General features: G+C 43.7%; 1 long non-coding RNA gene across 1 annotated transcript; it reads right to left on the bottom strand.

The window, feature by feature from the left end:
* Positions 1-228: 228 nt before the first annotated feature.
* Positions 229-11,691, bottom strand: LOC116661289. The gene is made up of 3 exons (XR_004317134.1): positions 11,610-11,691; positions 5,497-5,503; positions 229-239 (listed from the first exon to the last, which is right to left on the bottom strand). It is a non-coding gene; the product is annotated as an uncharacterized LOC116661289 (long non-coding RNA).
* Between the last annotated feature and the right edge of the window lie 10,924 nt (positions 11,692-22,615).

The raw sequence follows: 22,615 nt of genomic DNA, 5'->3' as shown, positions 1-22,615 counted from the left end.
CTCATTGTTAGCAGGACAGAGGCCCCCAGTGCGGGCCAAGAAGCTTTCTCAGCCCACCTCTTCCCATCCTGAAAACATACTTCATTGCAGTTTGCAGAAAGGGTCTACAAATGTGGGCTTAGGTCCCCATTAGGGGGAGGATTTGGCGTTCATGAAGGAGCAAGGATGCACTGTTCTCAGAGCATCTCACCTGTGAAAGGACACCTTCATCCTCCAAACATATGATAGCACGACCCTCTCTTCCCTCCGGACTCGTGGAGAAAGATGGACTCAAACTAAGAAGTCTAACTACACTGATAAATTGCATAGACTGCACAAGTCAGATTCCTGGTGCTGACAAGGCAGTTTCAGTCTTTTTCTTTTCTTTTCTCTTTTCTTTTTTCTTTTCTTTTCTTTTCTTTCTTCCTTCCTTTCTTCCTTCCTTCCTTTCTTTCTTCCTTTCGTCCTGTTCAATTACTTTGCATTTCAGTTTATCCTGAGATAGGGTGGATATGCATGAATTCCAACAGTCCCAGTGTCCTGCCCAAGAAACGTAGAAAAACAAAACAGACACTGTGAAATGTCCTCTCCAAACCCTGCCACTGAGAAACAAATTACATGTGCAGAGAAAACCGCAAAGAGATCTGCTTATCCTGTCGATAAATTTCATAGACTGATTTTTGTTTTGCATTGTGCTTTTCATAGAACTGCATCCTAAAAAGATTTTCACAATGAACTGTGTAAACGTAGTAAGGACTGCAGAGACAGGGAAATAATAAGAGGTGTAGGCAAAGAGAAAAAGTTTACCCAAGACTTTGGAAAGAAAGGTTACTAGGACAAACAAAACATTTTAAAAATGGGTGCAGTATAATTAAATAATCAGAGAAATACCCCAAGACAAGTAAATTGGTTTTCTTCTCTTTTCTTGACATTTCTTGTCTTGAGTTATTTCTCCCTCGGGTAAGACAGCCAGGGTTTGGATCTTGGCTCTGTCGCTTACTATTTGTGACTCTGGGCAATTTATTTTACCTCCATAAGCCTCAGTCTCGTTATCTATAAAATAAAACATAATTACAGCACCCATCTGCCAGGGTAACTATTAGTGTTAGATGTGAATGAAGCACACTGACTGGCACATAGAATGCATTCGATACATTTTAGCTGGTAACAGTATTAATATTCCCGTCATAAATTTCTCAGTATTCATTTTCTCCCATTTTAACCTCCCCGGACCCCTCCATCCACTCTGTCTGCCTTCAGCCTCCCACCTCGCCCCTGCCTTCATTTCTACCTCTCTGAGCCAGGCTGACAACCCCTTCACAGACTTTCCCAGTCTATCTTCCCAGCCCCCAGGACTTCCCTCGCTCCACAAACACCCTCCGCGCTGACTGCACGGAACCTTCCCCAGGCCCTGGTGATGGCAGCTCTTTCGCGTTTCTCTGCCCCGACTTCCTTTGCGCTCTTTTCCTGGAGTGAATGTCTCCTCTTGTTGTCCAACTCAAGACAGTCAGTCCTTCCTCCGTGGCTCTTTGAACCCACCTCTGATGCTGCACTGTATTGCCCAGTTGTGCTTACAAAATACACTTCTTTGCCATATTGTGAGCTGTATATCTATATACATAGATGTAGATGGACAGATACATATAGATCATACATACATACAAACATACATACACACATACATAGAAAAACTATATATATTAATCTGTGTCTCTACCTAGTAGGTACTTAAGACATGCTTATGGAATGAATGAGTGAGCAGGCTGTTTCTTCTGAGCTGTTCCAGTCTTGCTAGGCCACTTGGAAGAATTTACAGGGACACTAGATCAATGCTGTCCTTTCTTGCCACCTACAAAACCCAAAGTGTGTAAGACCCTCAGGTCACTCAGGCAAGTGTTCCAGATCGGAAACACCAAGCCGGGGTGCATCTGACTCTCATGGGAAGGTGAGTTGCCTCTGAAAATGAGACGGAGATGAGGGGTGAGATTCTTCCAAGGGCCCCATTTCCCTGCGAGATGCTCCCGTGATTTAAAAAGCATCCTGGAAGGAAATGCGTGGCACTTGTCTCAGCAAATCCGGGCTATGCTAAGGTCAGGCTCTCGGCGGTCAGCATGGTTCCATATTCGGAGCCCTTATGTCTCCACTGTCTGGGGAGGAGGAACATTAGCGCAGAGACTCTCTGGGAGACCCTGAAGATTCTTCACCATCTCACGATGGCAGTAGGGAACCCAGAAATGATTCACAGCTGAAGCCATCATCCCACATCGATACATCATGTGGCCATTCAAACTGGAAACCAGAAAGCCATCTGGATACAATCTACCCATATTTTTGTGAAGTCGTAAATACACAGTGAGTAAGAAGAGTCCAGTAAAATCCTATTATAATGTTGGTGCTGGGAGCCGGGAAGAATGCCCATTGATAGACATTCCCTGATCCAGAGAAAGACACTCCCTGCAGAGGCCGGGGCCCTGGGGGAAAGGAGGCCTCTGGCTAGACAAGTAAACCCTGGGGAGAGAGGCGCTTGCCAGCAGGTTTTTTGCATTTTTTTGGTTGTTTACTTTGTTTCATTTTGTTTCCCTATAATTCAGTTCTATTGGTAGCAGAGTGGGACCCTTACGTGATGGGGCACAGTGTCCTTGAGTTTCAGTAAAAGGCATGTTGAAAACTGTGGCCTCCATGGCAGACTCAGAAGTAATGTATTAGCACGTGAAAAACCAGGAAAGGTAAGTGACCCTCCCAAGCTCACCTGGTTAGTGGCAGAGTGTGGACCAGAGCCCACGTGTCCTGACCACTCACCACCAGCCCTCCTTCCCCTGGACAAAAATCCCTTCTACGTCGGAGCAGGGAACCCAGGAATGGCATCGCACGGCAGGGCACAAGCAGAAAGGGCAGGGAGGGCACCGAGGCAGCCAGTTCCCACCAGGACTCCAACAGTCCAGGTTCAGAAGTCCAGCTCTGCTTCTTAGCTGCTGTGAGACTTTGGGTCTGTTTACTTAATTTCCCTGTGTCTCTATTTCCTTATCCAGAAAATGGACTGATGACAAGATGGGTCGCTCTAAGAACTAAATGATACAGTAAAACTTTGGGAATAGGGCCTGGCACACAGGAAGGACGATGTTAGTTGTTCTTACTTTGATGGTGGCTTCTTTACAAGCCTTCTTAGAGTTGGGGAGGGCCTGGTTTCATCACTGTCTTTCATCGTGGCCTTGAATTTGCTCTTGCAATAATATTCCCAAAGTGGAGTCCTCTGTTAATGTCCCCAGGCTCTTGACCCATCTCTGCTTGGAAACTCAGTAGTGGCTTCTTACTTAATACTTTCTTAGAAGGTCCCTTCCACTGCTGGCCAGCTGCGCCTCTTAGAAAGAGCCTCTGGCTTTGGAATAACATCCAATCTGCCTCTGTAACTTCTCCGCATTGGTCTTAAGGCGACTGCCCTACTTCTCATACTAATATAAATGCTCCCCCAGAGGACTTGGTGAAGGGTTGAGGATTTGTAAACCCAAACAGTATGTTTTTCTGATGAACCAAATCACGATAAAGATTAATTGGGTGCAGAGGGGGAGTTGGCATTTAAACTTTACCTTGAATGTCTCCGCATCTTAAAAGATTTTTCCAATTTAAGATACTTCTCATTAAAACAAACAAGCATATTTTTGTGGACAATATAAAATTCAAATAACTTTTTTCAGAACTGACACAAAATTTTGCTTCTGGCAGCTCTGCCCCAGACCTCCCAGGACTATCTATTCACTCGCCTTTGACATTAGGAGTTTCTCGATGGAAAAGCCTGAGACATGCTGCTCTACTGAGCAGAGCCACAAAGAACAAGTCTAATTCCTTTCCCACAGGACCGCCCAGTCAAGTTTTCTTAAGATCTTACAGTTGGAAAGAGACTCAGAAGTTGTCTAAATCCATCTCCCTTCTGCAGCAGTCCTAACAGATGGTCACCCAGCCTCCCCTGGATCAGGCTCAGAGTGGAACAGAGACCGCATGGTAATCCTTGCCATCCCATCACTGGCCAGCTCTCATTGTTAGAATGTTCTTTTCTTAAGCTGAGCAATATGTACGAAGGCCCTGGAAGGAGGCAGACCTGAGCTGGACTTCGGGACCAGTCGCTTACCCTCCCAGGGACTCAGTTTCCTCAGCTGTAAAATGAGATGAATGGTGTTAGCTACACCACAGGGACACTTAGAAGAGAAATCACTTGGCATTCTGCCTGGCACACTGAAGGAGTCAATAAATGTGCACCATCAGCATCACCATTTCTCTACACAGCTTCCATGAGCTGAAGTTCCAGAGCCAGTTTGGAGTGCCTCTGCTCCAAAACCATGCTTTAGATATTTGATAACAGTTCATATACCCTCCCGGAACTATTCCTAACAAAGCATTTTCCCTAAGTTAAATATACCCCCACCTTCCTCAACAGAATAACACTGTAACAGGGAAGAACAAATCTGACTCCACATTAGATCTGCTCCTTTGGCTCTAACCCTGGGCTCCGTTTCCTGAGCTTAGTCATGCTGGCTCTGCACCTTTTGTAAAAGAATGTTGCCTGGAGCCTGAAATAGACAGGGCAGCCCCTTTACAAGGCTCTGACCTTTAAGGGTATAACACTTTCCCATTCATATAGAGATAAAAGGTTGCAGAACAGAGAATCACATTTGTCTTGTTGAAGGTTTACAGGACAGCTGCAAGAACAAAGGGTTCTGACACCAAGAAGCCTTGAACAGGTAAAAGAGTAAAGAAAGAAAATATTTCTAGGAGGAAAGGAGAAAACTAAAAGAAGTTAGAAGTTAAGTACTCTTTAAACCCAAACTTGGATGGTACGAATCCTAATAGAAAGTTTTTGAAAAGTATTTATTGAATGTCTGATGTGTTCAGGGCACTGGGCTAAGTGTGGAAGACACAATTAAAGAGTAGGATCAATCCTGCCTTCTACAAACTTGTTTTAATATGCAGATCCTTCCTTCCTCCTTCCCTTCCTCCCTTCCTTCCTCCTTCCCTCCCTCCATAATTTACCAAATGTCTACTGAGACTGGTCCTTTGCTAGAGGGCACAAAAAATATATAAAAATAAGTTATACACCATGCTTTTGAGGTGCACAAAGTCTCAAAACAAAAGCAAACACAAAAACAAGTTAAAAATAAAATCAGCCTGTGAAGGGCCACTAGCTTCACAGAGATGAAGAAACTTAACAGATGATTTCAAGTCCCACAGATGCGGCCAGGGGAGAAGAATATTCTGAGCAAAGGAGACAGCCTGAGCCCCAGCCCAGAGGCCTGGACACACGGTGATCTTCTGAGAAGCCAAGTCCAGTCCTGGGAGCTCCAGGTGGGAGGGGCTGACACCCCAGTGCAGGTTTCCTCTCCACCTTCAAAACACTTCTGAGATGTGAGTTTAGCCTTGAGTTACTAATCTGAAAAAACATCCAGAAATATCTATTTTGCTAAAAATAGCCAAATCCCCCTCCCTTACACCAAAATTGCCTCTGGTGCCTCTCTGCCCCACACGAACTCCCATCCTTCCCGAGTTCGTGACTGACAGCATAAGCAGAGGGGAAAACAGCTCGGTTTCTCTGCTCTGCTTTTTAGTTCCCTTTTTAATTATGGTTTTTCCAAATCCTTAAGCCTCCCATTCCTGCTACACCCCTAACATCTACTCATTAATAATTACTCTTTTTAAGTGCTGGGCACTTGTCATATATTTTCTTAACCCGCTATTCAAAACAAGTCCAAGAAGTGTTATTATTCTATTTACAGATGGGAAAACTGAAGCTCACAGAGGTTGTATAACTTGCCTAAGGTTATAAAAGCTGATGATGGAAATTTAAAACCAAGTCCATCTGACTCAGTGGCTGTGGTTCTCGAAGTGTGGGCCCTGGACCAGCATGCCTCCTGGGAACTCATCAGAGACCTTCTGAATCAGAAACGTGGGGGGTCAGGCCCAGCAATCTGGGTTCTAGCAACCCCAAGAGGTGATTCTAACGGACACTCATGACCGAGACCCTTTGCTTAAAGCGTATGCCCTCAGCCTCGTTGCTTTCTCACATTCCCACATTCCTGCTATCCATATGCAATCACCTTTGAGGAATCATCCAGAAAAAATAGATTTTTTTCATTTCTCCCCCTAGATGCTTCCAAGGAATTAAAGGTAACACTTCACCTTAGACTCTAACCTCCACCTCCATCTCAGTTGGCTACCCCAGGTTCATTATCATACCAATAAGTCAATTGTTTAGGGTAGAAATCTGCCTTCCCATCCTGTAAGGAATTCCAGGATGCTAGCTACTCAGAAAGAAGGAAATCACAGCTTAGCTATGGTCCAACTTGGTGTTAAGTCCTCTTTGTCAGCACAACCCAACCCTCTTCCAGACCAACAGCGCATTCTAGGCACTTCCCTGGCGACATCGCTCCGGCTACCACCACCCAGTCAACGTTCATTGAGTACTCCTCCGCGTCAGGTCCTCCGCTCGGCACTTGACAAGCATTATCTCAATTCATTCCTACAACAGCCTAAGATGCAGGTACTGTTATCAGTCCCACTACAAAAATAAAGAAACCCAGGCACAGAAAGATGAACAACTAGACTAAGGTCACCAGCTAATAAACTGTTGAGCCGAGACTCATCGATTTTTGTCCATCATGCTTTACTGCCTTTCTTGAACAAATCCTCTCTCTCGGTATACTGCAGGCATAACCTCTGTGTTTCAAGCTGAGCATCTTCTTTGCAGCCTGGGATCCAGTTCCCTGCTCTACCAGAATCTCCTCTGGCACCACTTTCCCAGCTGTCTTCCATCGCCCTCCCCACCTGAGTTATGCTCCATCTGGAACTGCTTCCTGCTCGCGAGCCTTCCACCCCGGGTCATGTCTCCTTCCTTCAGACCAGTTTAATCTCCTCTACGTGCTGCTCAGCATGGAATACATTCCAGCTTCTGCCAACTCCCAGTTTCTAAGGCAATTTTTTCTTATCTTACCATCTCTGCTTGGACCAGACACTTGGTACCACTTCAAACACTGTCGCCGGTTGTCTGGCCGCCTAACGAGGAACTCTTGGCCCACTCTGAAGCCAGCTTTCTTGAAACCACTGTCACATTTAGCACCCTTAATATAGACTTTGTCTACCACAGAGTAGGGTGTGCACTGAAGAGACAGATGAGAATCTGGGAGGAGGCTATTTCTCTGCTTGTGATTTCTAGCCTGGTGGTGGAACCCCTACAGAGTCTGGTGATACAAGCTGAAAATGCAAAAAAAAAAAAAAAAAAAAAAATGAAGACTACAGAGAGAGGAGTGAATGTAGCTTCCTGGACTTGGCTACAGAGAGTTCACTGTAAGCATCACTCTCAGAGTTGAGGGGAGGCCTCCTGGAGGGTCCTTTCCTCCCAGAATCATTGTGGGAATAGGCCAGCGCAACCTTACAGGCAAACAGGAAACTCTGCCCACAAACGAAAGGAAAAAGGAAGCTTCCAGATTCCTGTTCCAAGTACCCTCCTTAGTAGGACTTTATCTTTGGGAAAAATTTTGCTGAAGGAAATTTTAACTGAAGTTGCGAGTTTCCTTTGTTAAGAAAAGCAAATAACATGAAAAGGGAGAGAAGCAATGAGACAAAAGATAGGTCATCACAGATACAGATCTAATCTCTGGGATAAAATATGCTGGAAAGAACCTAGACTTAAACACCACACACAGAGAGGGGAGGTGGGAAAGACAGGCAGGGGAGGCTCAAGATGGGATGAACTTGATCTCCAAGAGGAGCAGCGAGGGGTCCTACAGTTTCAGGACGTAGTGTTTACTAAACCCATGAGCCATAGAGAGTTATGGCTCCAAGCATCTAGGAAATCAGGTCACCAAAACATGTTAATAACAACAGTCAATGTTTTAAAACATGTACGAGAATCTTCTTAAGCCTTTTGCATGTATTAACTGATTTAAACCTACCAACAACCCTAGGAAATAGGCACCATTATTCTCACTTCCCATTTATAGGACACAGAAAGGCTGACTCTCTCTCTCAAGGTCATGCAGGGTCAGGCTCAGAGGTAGGATGTGAACGCAAATCATCTGTTTCCAAGGTCCCAACCCTTGACCACCATTCTTGACTGCAAAGTAGTCCACAAAATTAGTAAAGTGTATCTTCTTCTCTCTGTTCTTTAAGAAGGATGTAGGCAACTCCTGGAATGGTGACAGGCTAGAACAGAACAAAACCTGGGTTGGAATCCTAATTCTATGACTGAAGAATGGGACCCTGGATCTTGGAACTTTATAGGGTTGTTTTAAGTATTAGGTGAGACCATGCATGCCTCTGGCACATAGCAGATGCTCAGGAAGTCATCACACTTGCTCATATCCCTTGATACTTCTCAGGTGCCGGGCCTGTGCTCGGCCCTAGGGATACGTCTCCTAAATTGAATTCAGCGGGAGAAGATGAGTTTTATATCCGCTGCACTTCAGGGTATGAAGGACGGTTATGTTCAGCATCTTAGGGGAACTTCTCAAAAGCTCACCACTAGTAATGTTTGCTCAAGCTGATGTAGGTGAGATTCTCACGTCCTCTTTGAGTCCCATCTCCATGAATGAAATAGGTCCAATAGGTTGCAATCGGAAAGCACCTTTCTTCTTTCTCCCACTGTCCCTCTGTAAGTGGGTTCCAGCTCCGGGACTAGAGACTTCCAATAGTTCTAGGAGCTTTTCTGGTCATTTCTAGGAACATAGGTCATTTTCAGTCACAAAAACAGACTCATTTCAGTATTTTAAATACCCAGGACATGGTAATAATCACAATTCTGAGCTTTTATCCGAATTAGAGCATCTCTCCCCTTCTGGCAGGACTTCAAGGCATTGAGTGTTTGCCTACAGTTAGCGAGGGCGGCGGGGCCATCTTCCTCCCTGTCTCCCCCACTGGACCCTCCCACTCTCACCAGCCGCTGCTTCTGACCCCTTTCAGGTCAGATTCAGGGAAGGTGGGGACTAGAGATCGGAGCACCTGTCTTGTCCACTGGGACCATCACAACCTGGAGTTGGGGCCCACGGGGCCTGGCACACGTGCAGAACTGCTCCCTGTGTGGGAGGCCACTGCAGATGGCCACGGGGACCTCCAGCTCACTGACCGTCACACCAGGGTGGCCTTATGTCCTGTTTGCAGGGACGGTTCCAATTCAAGCCTGTTGCCCCAGTATATTGTTAACAGCATCCCCTCTCTTCCTCAGAAGTGACCCCATGTAGCTGATAAGTGAGTCATCCTCCTTAACAAGGATGGCCATGTTTCAAATCCCCCCTGAACCGGAGGCTCCCAGCAGTCCCTCCGGGGAGTCCCCGTGGACAGAGTCCTTTCAGAAAGCTCCAGGCTGGTTCACCGCCCGCATGGCTCACGTCAGGTATCCACAGAAGAGAATCCCCTCCTCACGTTGTTTAAGGAACGCAGCCCCCCACTCCTCGCCCCTGTGGTGGGAGTGGGCACGCAGCCGTCCTCACCCCTGGCTCTGGACTGCTACCTTCACAGCCGCAGGTGGGTGGCTCTTCATGCTAGCCAGTCTGGCTTTACCGTTTCTGAGCACGTCTTGAATACTGATCCAACTTCATCTTCTTTCATAATGTGCAGTTACTTAGCAAGTACTGTAAGATTCTCAGACTTTAGGGATTCTGCCCATCTCCTAAGCAACAGGAAGAGTTGAATTTAACATCTAGTTATGTATGATTTAATACAGAAGGGTGGCAAAACACACCACCCATGTCTATTAAAGTCTACAGAAAAGGCAATTAACGCTGCTGCATCAAAGCTGCCGGAAATGCTACACGGACAATGCAGTCGAGCAAGCCCGGGACCCACCCCACCCCCACCCCACCCCCACCCCCGCACCGTCAGGGCAGCCTCAGTCACTTCCCTTGCTTTACTTCTTGAAGATACCAGAGCACACAGAATCTGAAAGTCTGAAACACGCCCGTGGCGTTCCACACCTAGGAAAAAGGGTCTGTGCAAAGTTTATCTCAGCTTTGAACACACAAACAGAAAATTCACCCTACACTATGGAAAACAGTATGGAGATTCCTTAAAAACTAAAATAGACTTACCCTATGATCCAGCAATCCCACTCCTGGGCGTATATCTGGAGGAAACTCTAATTTGAAAAAAATACATGCACCCCAATATTCATAGCAGCACTATTTACAATAGCGAAGACATGGAAGCAAACTAAATGTCCATCAACAGATGACTGGATAAAGAAAATATAGTGTGTGGGTATATATATATGAATATATATATATATTATATTTCTCAGCCGTTAAAAAAATGAAATATGCCATTTGCAACAATATGGATGGACCTACAGATTATCATACTAGGTGAAGTAAGCCAGAAGGAAAAAAAATACCATATTACTTATATGTAGAATCTAAAAAGAAAAACAAAAAACAAAAATGGCACAAATGAACTTATTTACAAAACAGAAAGAGACTCACAGACATAAAAAACAAACTTATGTTTACCAGAGGGGAAAGGGGACGGGGAAGGATAAATTGGAAGTTTGGGATTAGCGGATACTAAAATATATAAAACAGCAAACAACATGGTCCTACTGTATAGCACAAGGAAGTGTATTCAATATCTTGTAATAACCTATAATGAAAAAGAATATGAAAAGGAATATATATGTATAATTGAGTCACGATACTGTACACCAGGAACTCACACAATATTGTAAATCAACTATACTTCAATTAAAAAAAAAAAGAAAATTCAGTCTAGAATTACCCCTCTAACTGGGGACACCTGGCCACATTGCTCATGGTGGCCATATGCACCAGTCCTCCGTCCAATCCAAAGAGTAAAGAGTGGGGTAGAAGGAAGAGTCCTCTTCCCTGCATCTCCAGGGGGCTCACGATGGTCTCCTTGAAAGGTGAAGATGGAAAGCTCAGGGTGTGGCCTTCCGGGGGGAATCACTGTGCCATCTCCATTTCTCCTGGGAGTGACCTGAGGCGCCTGGCGGGCGTGCCCGAGCCACAGGCTGGTTGAGCAGCTCCGCCAGGAACCAGCTGCAGGGCCTGACTTTCGGCCATGTCCTGATGGCTACACAACTCAAGCCCTGTAGAGTGTCTTCAGAAACAAAGAAAAGCTTTTTCGGGTGATCCCACCTTTTCCCACAAGCCATGTTTTTATAGGAGGTTGTTGTTTTCTTCCCAGCAGCAAGGGAAAGCAAGCAATTGAACTAACTTGTTCTCAGGTCAATGAGTCCGTTGTGCTCTTCAGGGAGCAGAATGGCTTTCTGTTGTTGATGCTTTTTTCTCCCCCTCTTTCCGCTTTGGTTTGGAGCAGGAATTCAACTTGGCCGTGGGCTATGAGGAAAAAGAACTGGATAGACAAAGCTTCTCTTTCTTTGGTTGGGATATAGATTTCTGTGAAAAATCTATAGGCTTATAACTAAAATGGTTACTAAACATGTATTCACTTAAACACACGTACTCTTTCAATCCTCCATCTTGCTTCCCTCCTCTTCCCCCTCCCAGGAGCAGCAGCCGAGCTCCAGAACACGAGAATCACCTTTATCAAGGTGCCAAAGGGTTACGTCCCTGATGTCACTTGATTATCTTGCCAGTAGAAACAGTTGCAAGGTTATTGAGGTTTCTATCAAACACTGGCAAAGAAAGGGAGATTCAAAAGTTTGCATGTAACGTGAACAAAGCTTCACATCAAAATTCTGGAACGTCCTGATCTACTTATGAAGTGAGGAAGGAAATGGAGTTATTTGTTTCTTCTCTGCTCACAGGCAATTTGGGAAGATTCTACTCTCAGCCCTGAGCTAGTTTAAGAGTAACCGGAGCCAAGATAATTCAATGCGGAAAGGACAGTCCTTCCACCAAATGGCACTGGGACACCTGGATAGCCACATGCAAAAGATTGAAGTTGGACCCCTATATTAGTTGATTCAGGCCACCATAAAATGATTATAAATCAATAAAAAGAGCATACATTATGTAAAAAAAAAATTCAGGCCACCATGACAAAATACCATAGATTGGGTGGCTCAAACAACAGAAATATATTTCCTGTTCTGGAGGCTAGAAGTCCAAGATCAGGGTGCCAGCCTGGTCAAATTCTGGTGAGAGCTCTCTTCCTGGCTTGCAGAAGGCTGCCTTCTCTCGGTGTCCTCACATACTGAGTAAAGATGAGTGCCTTCTCTTCCTCTTCTTATAAAGCCATAGTTCTATCAGAGTAGGGTCCCACCCTTATATTTAACTTTAATTGCCTCCAGATTGAGGGTTAGGACTTCAACATATGAATTTTGGGGGAACACAATTCAGTCCGTTGCAAACCTTTCCTCACACCATACACAAAAGTGAATTCAAACTAGATCAGAGACTTAACTGTAAGAGCAAAACTACAAAACATTCAGCAGGAAATACAGGACTAAATCTCTATGACCTCGAGTTAGGAAAAAACCTCCTTAGAAATGAACCAAAAGGATGAGTGATAAAAAAGGAAAAAATAGACACATTGGAGTTCTTCAAAATGTAGAACTTGTGTGCAATGGATACCACCAAAAAAAAAAAATGAAAAAGCCCACCAAATAAGAGAGACATTTGCAAATCATACACCTGGTAAGAGATTTGTATCTAGAACATATAAAGAACTCTCACAGCTCAGTCATAAAAAAGGCAAATAACCCAATTAAAACATAGGCAAAGGATCTAAACAGACATTTCTCCAAAGAAGATACAAAAAAAAATGGCCAAAAAGCAGATGAAAAGATGTTCATCATCATTAACCATCAGGACAAGGCAAGTCAAAACCACAATGAGATTTCACGACCCCTAGGACGGCTGTAATCAGAAACATGGATACTAACAAGTATTGGCAACAGTGTGGAGAAATCCGAACCTTCCTGCATGACCAGGGGTGGATGTAAAATGGTGCAGCTGCTTTGGAAAACAGTCCAGCAGTTCCTCAAAAGGTTAAACATAGAGTTATCACATGAACCAGCAATCTCACTCCTGGGTACATACCCAAGAGAAATGAAAACATAAGTTCACAAACAAACTTCACATTATGAACTAACTACACAATGTTCACGGCAGCATTATTTATAATAGCCAAAAAGTGGAAACAAACCAGATGTCCATCAACTGATGAACAGATCAATACGATGTGGTGAATCTGACAACAGAATATTATAAGGCAAGACAAAGGCAGAAGTACTGATACTTGCTACAGCCCTAATGAGACTTGAAAACACACTGACTCAAAGAAGCCAGTCACAAAAGCGACACATTCTATGAATTAATTGATATGAACTGTCCAGAGGAGGCAAATCTATGGAGACAGAAAGTAGATTAACGGGTTACCTAGGGTGGGGTGGGGAGTATATACATACACAACCAACTTGAAAAATTATTTCACCTGAGATTTGAAACAAACAAAAAAAAAAATTAAGAGAAACAAATGGGAATTTGACCCAACATATGGGATTTTATTCATTCTGGAAAAAAACATCAAAATGTTTGAAAGCTAGAAAAAAACTGAATTAGGAAAAAATATACTCAGGAAAGCGAAACCGGAATTCAGATTATGTTAAGCAGAGCAAAATAAGGCACTTCTCTTGTTTAAAATGGTGAGAGCACTGGGAGACGGCTCTCACCAGGCTCTGAGCACCTCTGGTTAGGAAGGAAGGGGAACCCACACTGACAGTCATCCCTTCCTTCCCTGGAAGTGACCTCACCTCCAATACATGAGGATAAGGAACAGCAGCACGCTCCTTTTCCTGATTGTAAAAGTGATACATTTGATAGTAGAAAAAGTACAGAGAGAGGAAAAAGCTCACTCAATCTGTACTGATACTTGGTAGCATTCTCTCCTGGGCAGGTGGCTTCCCAGCGCCAAGCTCGTACAATACACACCATTTTGTATCCTTATTTTACATTTACCATCAATATTTCCATTATTTAAAACTCTCCTATCACTTTCAATTAGGAGACTAAACCATCATTTATTTAACTGATGTCCTAATACGGGGAATTGACCTTTTCCGTTTTTTACTATTATTAAAAATAAAATGATGCAATGGAAATTTTGAGCATAGATTTTTTTTGTCACATTCAAATTATTCCTCCGGAATAGAAACAATCTTACAGCCACAAAAGGAGTGAATGTGTTTAATGATCCTCATAGAACTTAACAACAATGGAATATAAACTTCTCTCCGAGAACAGCAGTGTGTTGACAAGCCCACCTCACTCAACAGTATGAGGACTTTTCAAAGTAACTCTCACTCCTCTTCTAAGAAAGAATTCTCATCACAGCACTAATGATGGTAGCAAAACTGGGAGGAAAATTAAATAACCCATCAAGAGTGGAAAAGTTAAATAGATCATGGTGGATTATTTTTCAGCAGTTAAAAATTCAGGGTTTTCAAAGAATATGAAATGGCAAAGAAAAGTGATTTCTACAAAAATTTTTAAATGAAATGATACGTACGGCAAACACCAAATTGTGAGGTCAGGTCACACAGCTGCGCATCAGCAGTGACTGCGTCTGGGTTGTGGGACCACAGGTGATGTTGCTTTCTTGTTTGCACCTTTCAACCTTTTCCAAACTACCTAAACGGACAATTTGTTACTTTTATAATTTTTTAAAGGTCATTGATTTAAAATAGTAACCCCAGAAGTAAATTCACTCTCAGTGAGTAGCCTGCATAGAGAAGACAGGAAAGGCAAAAAGCTGTGGGTACCACTGAAAGCCAGCGGGGAGAGGTCTTGCTGCCCTGGCTGCTGGCGCCAATGCTACTGCTTTCTGGGTGTGCTTTGTGTTGAGGCGTTGACCAGACCTCATTTCCCTGCCGTTACAGGAAATGTCATGATGACCTCCGCGTGCAATGTCTGATGACCTCCATGTGCTATGTCCCTACATCTGTGTTCCTCGAGAGCGCCCCCTGGGACCGTGTGGCAGGCATCTAACAAGTATTAACAATTGATTGCACACGAGGCAAGCATCCAAGAGAGTTCTGCATTTCTTGCCAAGCACAGAAGGAGAAGGTGAATCTGGATAACGCTTGCACTTGGGAATCTAAACATAATCCTGACTTCAAGGAAACCCCCCAGATTGCAGAGTTCTTGGACAGAAAGCAAAATACATCCTGCCACCGTGTCTGTGAGTTTTCTGCTACCATTCCCTCCAGCGACCTCTGACTTGTACAACAGCCTGCTGAATTTTACAGTAGAGCTAAAGTGGGAGGAATGAGGTCCTCCGAAAAACAATAGGATTGATGGAAAGTCCAGAGTCAACGGTATAGTCTGGGCTTCCTGGCTTGTAAGCTGTTCAGAATGACTCACTGGTCAAGCATTGACAGCAAACTGAATTTCACTGGAACCAGGGCTAGAATGTTAGCAATATAGCCCACAGTTTAAGGAGTTCAAATGATGCCAGAATATATTTATAATCAGGTAAGGAAAGCTTTATTTGCCCTGGATAAAAAATTAGTGGCAGCTGGTTAACAAGGATGGGAAGTCAGGTGGACCATATCCTCTTCCTACCAGGTTATCATCAAAACATCTCTGGATGGTTGCATACCTATCGTGCACAAGCAGCCAGAAATCCCCTCTTAGCCAGCAGGGACTCAGGAAGCTCTGTTTAGCAGACTTGGATCAGTGTATCAACCAGCTATGGTCTCAATTAGGCTGTATAATAAACCACCCCCAAAACTCAGTGGCTTAAAACAACTAGGATTTGGTCTCATACTCATGCGTCTGCAAGACTGATTGTGGTTTGGCTAGTCTAGGCTGGGCCAGGCTGAGGAGGTCTGCTTCGGTGGCAGTTCAGATGTGCTTCGCTCTCCCAACTGCAGACTGGGCTGCAGGCATGTGAGTTTATTCTGGGGCTGGGGTTGAAGGGGCAATGGCTGCCTGGAGGGAGTTCTTCTCATGGCGGATCACAGATGTACAAAAAGAACAGCCTGAATGCACAGGCTCTTTTCAAGCCTCTGTCATGCCCCGTGCCCTGTTCACTAATACGCTCTTTGGCCAAACCCAATGTTAAGCAGCAGGAAGTATCCTCCATCCACCATGAGGCCACAGCACAGGGGTAGATGCATAATTCCCTTTGAATGCTGTGGAGAATTGAGAACGGTAATTCAGCTTTCCACACTGGCGATTAAATCTCCACGTATCAACGAGTTCTTCCCCCTCTGGCTACGTCTGGTTTTCTCCTCCAGCTTCCCAGACGATGTCTGCACCCTTCCACGTGAGCCAAATCGCCAAGAGGTCAATATTAGCCATCCAGATGGAGAAGGACCAACTTTCCTTTTGGAAGATTCTGCTCAGCCTGCCAAGGGTCAAGAAATCTCCATTATTTAGAAAGGGACACGAATATGTAAAATAATGGAGTATAAAGAACTTAGAGCCAACGCAGACACAGAAGACAAATTTAATGGTTACCAGTGGGGGAAGGGGGTGGAAAGGGATAAATTGGGAGTTTGAGATTTGCAGATACTAATATATATAAAATAGATAAACAACAAGTTTATACTGTATAACCCAGAGAACTATATTCAATATCTTGCAGTAACTTATGGTTAAAAAAATATGAAAATGAATTATACATATGTTCCTATATGACTGAAGCTTTGTGCTGTACATCAGAAATTGACACAACATTGTAAACTGACTATACTTCAATTAAAATATTTTTAAAAAATAAAAATTTTAGAAAAGAACCTAGAGCCAAAAAAGGGTAAGGGGAGGACACAGACTCGGCAATTTGAACTACAAATAAAGTTTGAATTAATTTCCATCAAAACATCCCAAGCAAAAGAAGATCTCCTGAGTCCCCTGTTTTCTTATTTTTGGTATTTTATTACAGAGGCAATAAATGCTCACTGTGGAAAAAAATCAATTTGGTGAGTGGAAAACACAACCATCCATATTTCCATCACCCAGCATTAGACACTGTTCAAATTTTTTTAGACATGGGCAACTAGAGGGCATTGGAAATCAAAGTAGTGAAATAATGAAACAATGTAGGGAAAATGTTAAGGCCCTGGACACATGGACACCAGGAATTCTTCTCATCCTTCAACTACACATGCCTAGATGAGCCCTCTCTTACAGGTTTTTTTAAATAAAACTTATAGTATATGCATATATACTTTTTTCTTTGCAAAATTACGAGCATCTATTACATATAGTTTTAATCTACTTGGTTCACATATTAGAATCGTTCTTCTCATCAACAAATATGTATCTATCTCATCATTTTAAACACTGCCTTGCATTTCATTTATGACTTACTATAAATGATCAAATCTCCCATTGAAGGAAATTTAGGTTATTTCCAATTTTTCAGAATTACTTTCTGCATGCATAATAACCCACATCACTTCATATACAAACTAAGGCATTTATTTTCATTTTCAGATCTTAGAAGTCTAAGAAGTGCCTTTATTGACAATATATAGAAACCACCCTTGCGGTGTTAGAATGTGGGCAGTAAGAAAGGAAATAGTGTGGTTGAGGGGAGATTAGTCATTTTGGAAAGAGCACGTATGTACATTTCACAAATTGATTGCAATCCACTCAAAAGTTTAGAAGGCAGCTTAAGTTTTGAATCAATGTGAAGCAGTGCTAAATTCAGATGCTCACCTCAGCCTCTCGGGTCTGCCAGCCAGTCTGGAGACAAAACAAGGCCAGGCTCCCTGGCGGCCTCTTGGCAGTCCCGCCCTTAGAGTCATTTCTGGAAGAGCAAAGGAGCCCCGTGGACTCTTGTGACACTAGGACAGAAACGTCATCCAGCTTCTCAGCCCATCTCCATCACCATAGCAGGGGAGAGTGGCCCAGTCATCATTACATTGGTCAGGAAGCGCTCAAAGCCAGTATCAAGCTGGCTGATTACAAACGAAGTTAGGCATTCAAGGGAAGGCTTTCAAAGGACATACGCCAACAAAACAGCACCGGAAACCGAGGGAACATTTCTTCTCCAACTCTACTCCTCAAGAGCTATCAAGGTGACACAGCCTAAAAGCAGGCACTGAAATGATTACTGCCATGCACAGAGTTTCAGGCGCCAGAAGAATTTATTCTCTTTCTTCAACCCTGCTTTCCCCCAGACTGATTTTCACTCCTTCCCATAGCACACTAAAATCGTCCAGCATGTTTACATGAATAAACATGTTTATGCAAAAGATTGCAGTGCCATTCAGAAGCACAAAGACTCAACTCTCCCTTTAGTCTGCTGTATAACCTTAGATCGATGCTATGGCCTTCTTACTTTGAAAAACGGGCTCAAAATAGCAGATGCACAGAATGTTAGCACTTATCAGGACCACAGAGCTTTTGTCCAATACTCTCATCCTCTGGTGAGCAAATGAAGACCTCAGAAAAGGTGAGGGAACTGCTCATGATCCCATAGAGTTGGTGGCGGAGCGCAAGCCTCTTGGCCCCCCACCACTCTTTCCAGACTCCAAGCTGATTCTCTTGCCAATGCCCCACAGGGGTGACAGCCTTTTTGCCTGAATGCCTCCCGGGGATGTCATGAAGACAAATTACTCTCTGGCTGTATGGTTCTCGAGTCCTTTGGATAAACTTGGGCACGTCAGTGAGCCTGGCAGGCCCCCATGGAAACTAAAGCTGGGAAGAAACGAAGCAGCCCACCTTGGCAAAAGCCACTGACAGGACACACATCCCAGTCCTGAACTCTCTAGACACCCTAGGAGGTCAATCACGGAGCATTAAATCTCATAGATCAGTTAGGCTAAAGGAACGGTTCATTTTATACCCATAAACTTTACAAGAATAGAACCCAAGCTACAAGGCAGCAAGAACAAAAGGAACAGACCAGATACATAGATTTTTCAGAAATTTTAAGCCACGGAAGAACAAAATTTCTTTTTTCTTCAAAGAAAATTTGGGGGCAGGGGATTGAAATACATGCAAAGCTTATTTTTAGTGCCCTTTACAGATATAAAGTCATGCTGTTCGTTTAGGAACATAAAAATGCATTATGTATAACTTGTTTCACTCATAAAATTACCACGTTTTGTATATTGATATATTTAGACATTGAGAGAACTGAAAAAAGAGTTTTTATAATTTCTTCCCTGGTTGTTTTCTTGGGCAAAAGGGAGTTGTGTTTTTTTTTAAGTCCTCAGTGGGAAAACTTTTCAGAATTTTCAAAAACTTTTTGGAAAATTTAAAGATTTTAGAGGATCTTTACTTCTCCTAAACGACTATTTCAAGTCATTGAATTCACATGTGTTCAACCAGCTTCCTTTGTCCAGGCAAGAGATGAAGGCAACCTTGTTTAGTCTGGATGAACTGTTGTAGAACTTCAGAAAGTCCATTTGAGAAGTCCCACAAATTTGGAATTCACTTTGCCCACTCCGGGCAAATCTCTGCTATTCTCTCCACTGCAGCACCACCTAAAGCACATTTCTAGAAGTGAACCAGGAGAGACCATAAGTCATTTATTGTAGACCTGACAATAAATGAGCACACATCCTCCCTGTAAGAGGTCTACGGATGGTTGCCTATCCCTTGCTTCTCCCATTGTCAACAGTCTAAGACTTAGTTGCTAAACTCTATGATTTGCATTTATACGTGTGTGATTACCTGATCAATTTCCATCCTCCTCACTAGGTTGTAAGTGCCATCCTGTCATGAACCAAACCTTCTTGCTCACTATTTTATCCTCAGCACCTATCAGTGATAGGAAGGTAGCAGCAAACATACGCTCACTACCTTCTGAGACAGCTCTTACTATCAGTTTCCCTCTGTATACTGATCTCATATTTACTCTCCCGGTATCTTCTGCCCGGTGGTGGGATTCTGCCCTTCTGGTTCATTCACATTTCACAAGAGAGCACTTCAAATATGTGAAAACATTGTGTCATCACCAACGCTTCTCCCCTCTAAGCTAAAGACCCTTAGTTTCTGCAGCTGGTGCCTATGTGACATGATGTTTTAGTTCCTTTGTCATCGTGGATACGATCACATCACCGCTCTGGTTCCACAGACCCGCACAGCTAACAGGGAAGGGGAGCAGTCATGGGAATGGAGGTTATTGACGTATTAAATGCTCCCCCCTGAAAAAGTGGTTTCAAGGTCCAGGACTAAACTGGAACTCTATAATATTCTTCCCCAGAAAGCTGATTGGTGACCAAGCCTGCTGGTTGACCCTCAGCAGACACTCTCCTCTTCCTTTACGGCAAGAGAATCCCTGACTTTTATCTGGACCAACAGCTGCCTACAATAAAGACTGTGTCCCTCAGCCTCTCATGCAGCTGTGTGTTGCCATGTGGAAAAGGTTCTGTTAACAAAACAAATAGGAGTGCATTGGATGACCTTTAAGAACCTTCCCGAAGAGATAGCATTCGTCACCCTTTGTCCAGCTTCTTAATATTTCTTTTATTCTTTTTCTTTGAATGTGAATGCCAACATCTTAGACCATGAGCCCAAGGTCACACATGGCTGAGAATAAGGTAGAAAGATTCTGGATCCCTGACATCATGGAATGTTCTGGACTAAGACTTTCATGTCTGAAAGAGAAACAAAGAGCTACTGTGTTTAAACCACTGTTACTCCGGGTTTTTTGTCACACGCCACCAAAGCTAACCCTAACTGATAGCCTATTGTTCTGTCTTCAACCTTATTCAAGTAGTTTTGTCACTGAAGCAGAACACAGCGCAGTTAAACGTGAGCTTGCAAGCTGATAGCTCCCCCAGCACCTGCTGCTTCCAAGTGTGACAGGGTGGGGGGCGCACAAAGGGTATGACGCCCTCTTCCAGAGAATAAATAATACTCTGCAAAAGAGGATATACTCTTTTCCTTCTTTTCCTTCCATCGAAGTTTTGAGATCTAATGGCTGATTTCAAGATGACTTAGTGAGCCAACAACGCATGCTTCAGAGAGGCTAGGCCAATCCATGGATCCCGGAAGGCCTGTAGAGAGGCTGACATGGAGGCCACTGAGCAGGTGAGCGGCAGGAATTCCACACCGTTGGGCGTGTCGCTGAGACCAGGCAAACACCAGTTTAGAAGATGCCCCACCTTTACAGCTAGAGGTAATGGGCCTCCCAAAGCCTGGAATTTCAGCTTCCATGTACCATTGCCAGACTTAATGTATTTCATATTTCTTGTCAAAATTAAACTTCTATCACAAAACCATAAAAATGGTAAAAGCATAAGCAAGACGCAGTTTATGGTAGCTCCATATTTTAAAATATTCCCAGGTATTTAGAATGCAGAAAGTCACGAGAGATCATGTTCCCCATTGATACTGAGAACAAGCTAGAGAAGCTACTAATCATAGTTTCAAAACTCATCTGAGAGCTGAGGACACCAAGAAATCTAAACAAAGTAAATTCTAAAAAGTGATAACTTAGGAGGGAAGAGGCTCTGGCTGCTTTCATCCCAGAGTTAAAAAAAAAAAAAGGAATCTGCCATATGCGGAGAAATCTATCAAATTTTCATAAACGTTTAGCTCTGTGTGTTCTACACGACAGATTAGAATACCAGCGAGCTCCAGGCACAGAGCAAATTGACACCTGCCCCCCTCTTCTCCGCAGGCCTTCACTGAGCACATGGGGATAGCAGGGAGAAGCTGAGGCAAGGCAAGAGACCTGGGAGAGGTCCACATGCCAGCCCCACTCCTACCAGCAAGACGCACAGAGCCTTCCCCAAGTGCGAGGCAGCACCTGCCAAAGGCTGAGAGCTGAGAGAAGGCATCCAAGGCGCACTCTGACTTCACCAAGTGCTCTGAGGGCAGCAGCTTTTCAAAGGTTAGAGGTGGGGCTAGAGAGCTGCAGAGATTCCTCCAGAGCAGAAAGAAATATTTTGGAGGCAGCCAAGTCTTTCAGTAGCTTTCCAGAGGCCAAGGAAGCACAGGAGAGTTGAGCGGAATCCCTGCAAAATACTCTTTTAAGTCTTCACTTGAGTGCACTGCCGGGGAAGGGAAGCCGGGGAGAGAGAGAGATCTCCTGAGAAACTGAAAGCCAGAGGGACACAGAGCAAAGAAAACTCCCAGACATGCAGAAAGCCAGTAGCTGGCTATAAAATACAAGGAGAGCTGGAATCTACCAGTGTTTAGATCCCAAGCATCTTTGAAAGAAGACTCCTGCTCCTGCTCTATCCTGAAGGTGATGGTGAATTGAGTCTAACTAAAACTACAATAAAGCAACAAACGCTATGACAGAGCCCAGCCCTGGATCAGCTAGAGAGTAAACAGACTCAGCCCCTCTAGCAGTGTGACCAAAAAAAAAGTGTACCTTCCTCTCGGCTTAAATATTATTTATTTTCATCTACTGCTTTTTGACACACAAAGTCTAGCATACAATTAAAATTTATAAGACGTGAAGAAACAAGAAAATGTGACCCATGGTCAAGAGAGGGAATAGTCAATAGAAACAGACCCAGAGATGGATTCCCAGATGTTGAAATTGTCGGATATGGACATCAAAAGAATTATGACAGATATATTAAAGGACATTGCAGAAATGTTGGCAAGAAGAATGAACAGTTGGGGAATTTCAGCTGAGAGATGAAATTTTTAAATAAATAAATACTAATATCTGAAATTAAAAATTCACTCAGCGGGCTTAAAAATAATCCCAGAATGGCTCAAATGGAAAGAATAATCTGCTAGGGCAACAGTGCGTAAAA

The sequence above is a fragment of the Camelus ferus genome, chromosome 34 (genome assembly GCF_009834535.1).
Source record: "Camelus ferus isolate YT-003-E chromosome 34, BCGSAC_Cfer_1.0, whole genome shotgun sequence".
Lineage (NCBI taxonomy): Eukaryota > Metazoa > Chordata > Mammalia > Artiodactyla > Camelidae > Camelus > Camelus ferus.
Note: the sequence above shows the minus strand (reverse complement) of the source record. Positions and strands in the feature narration are given on the sequence as shown.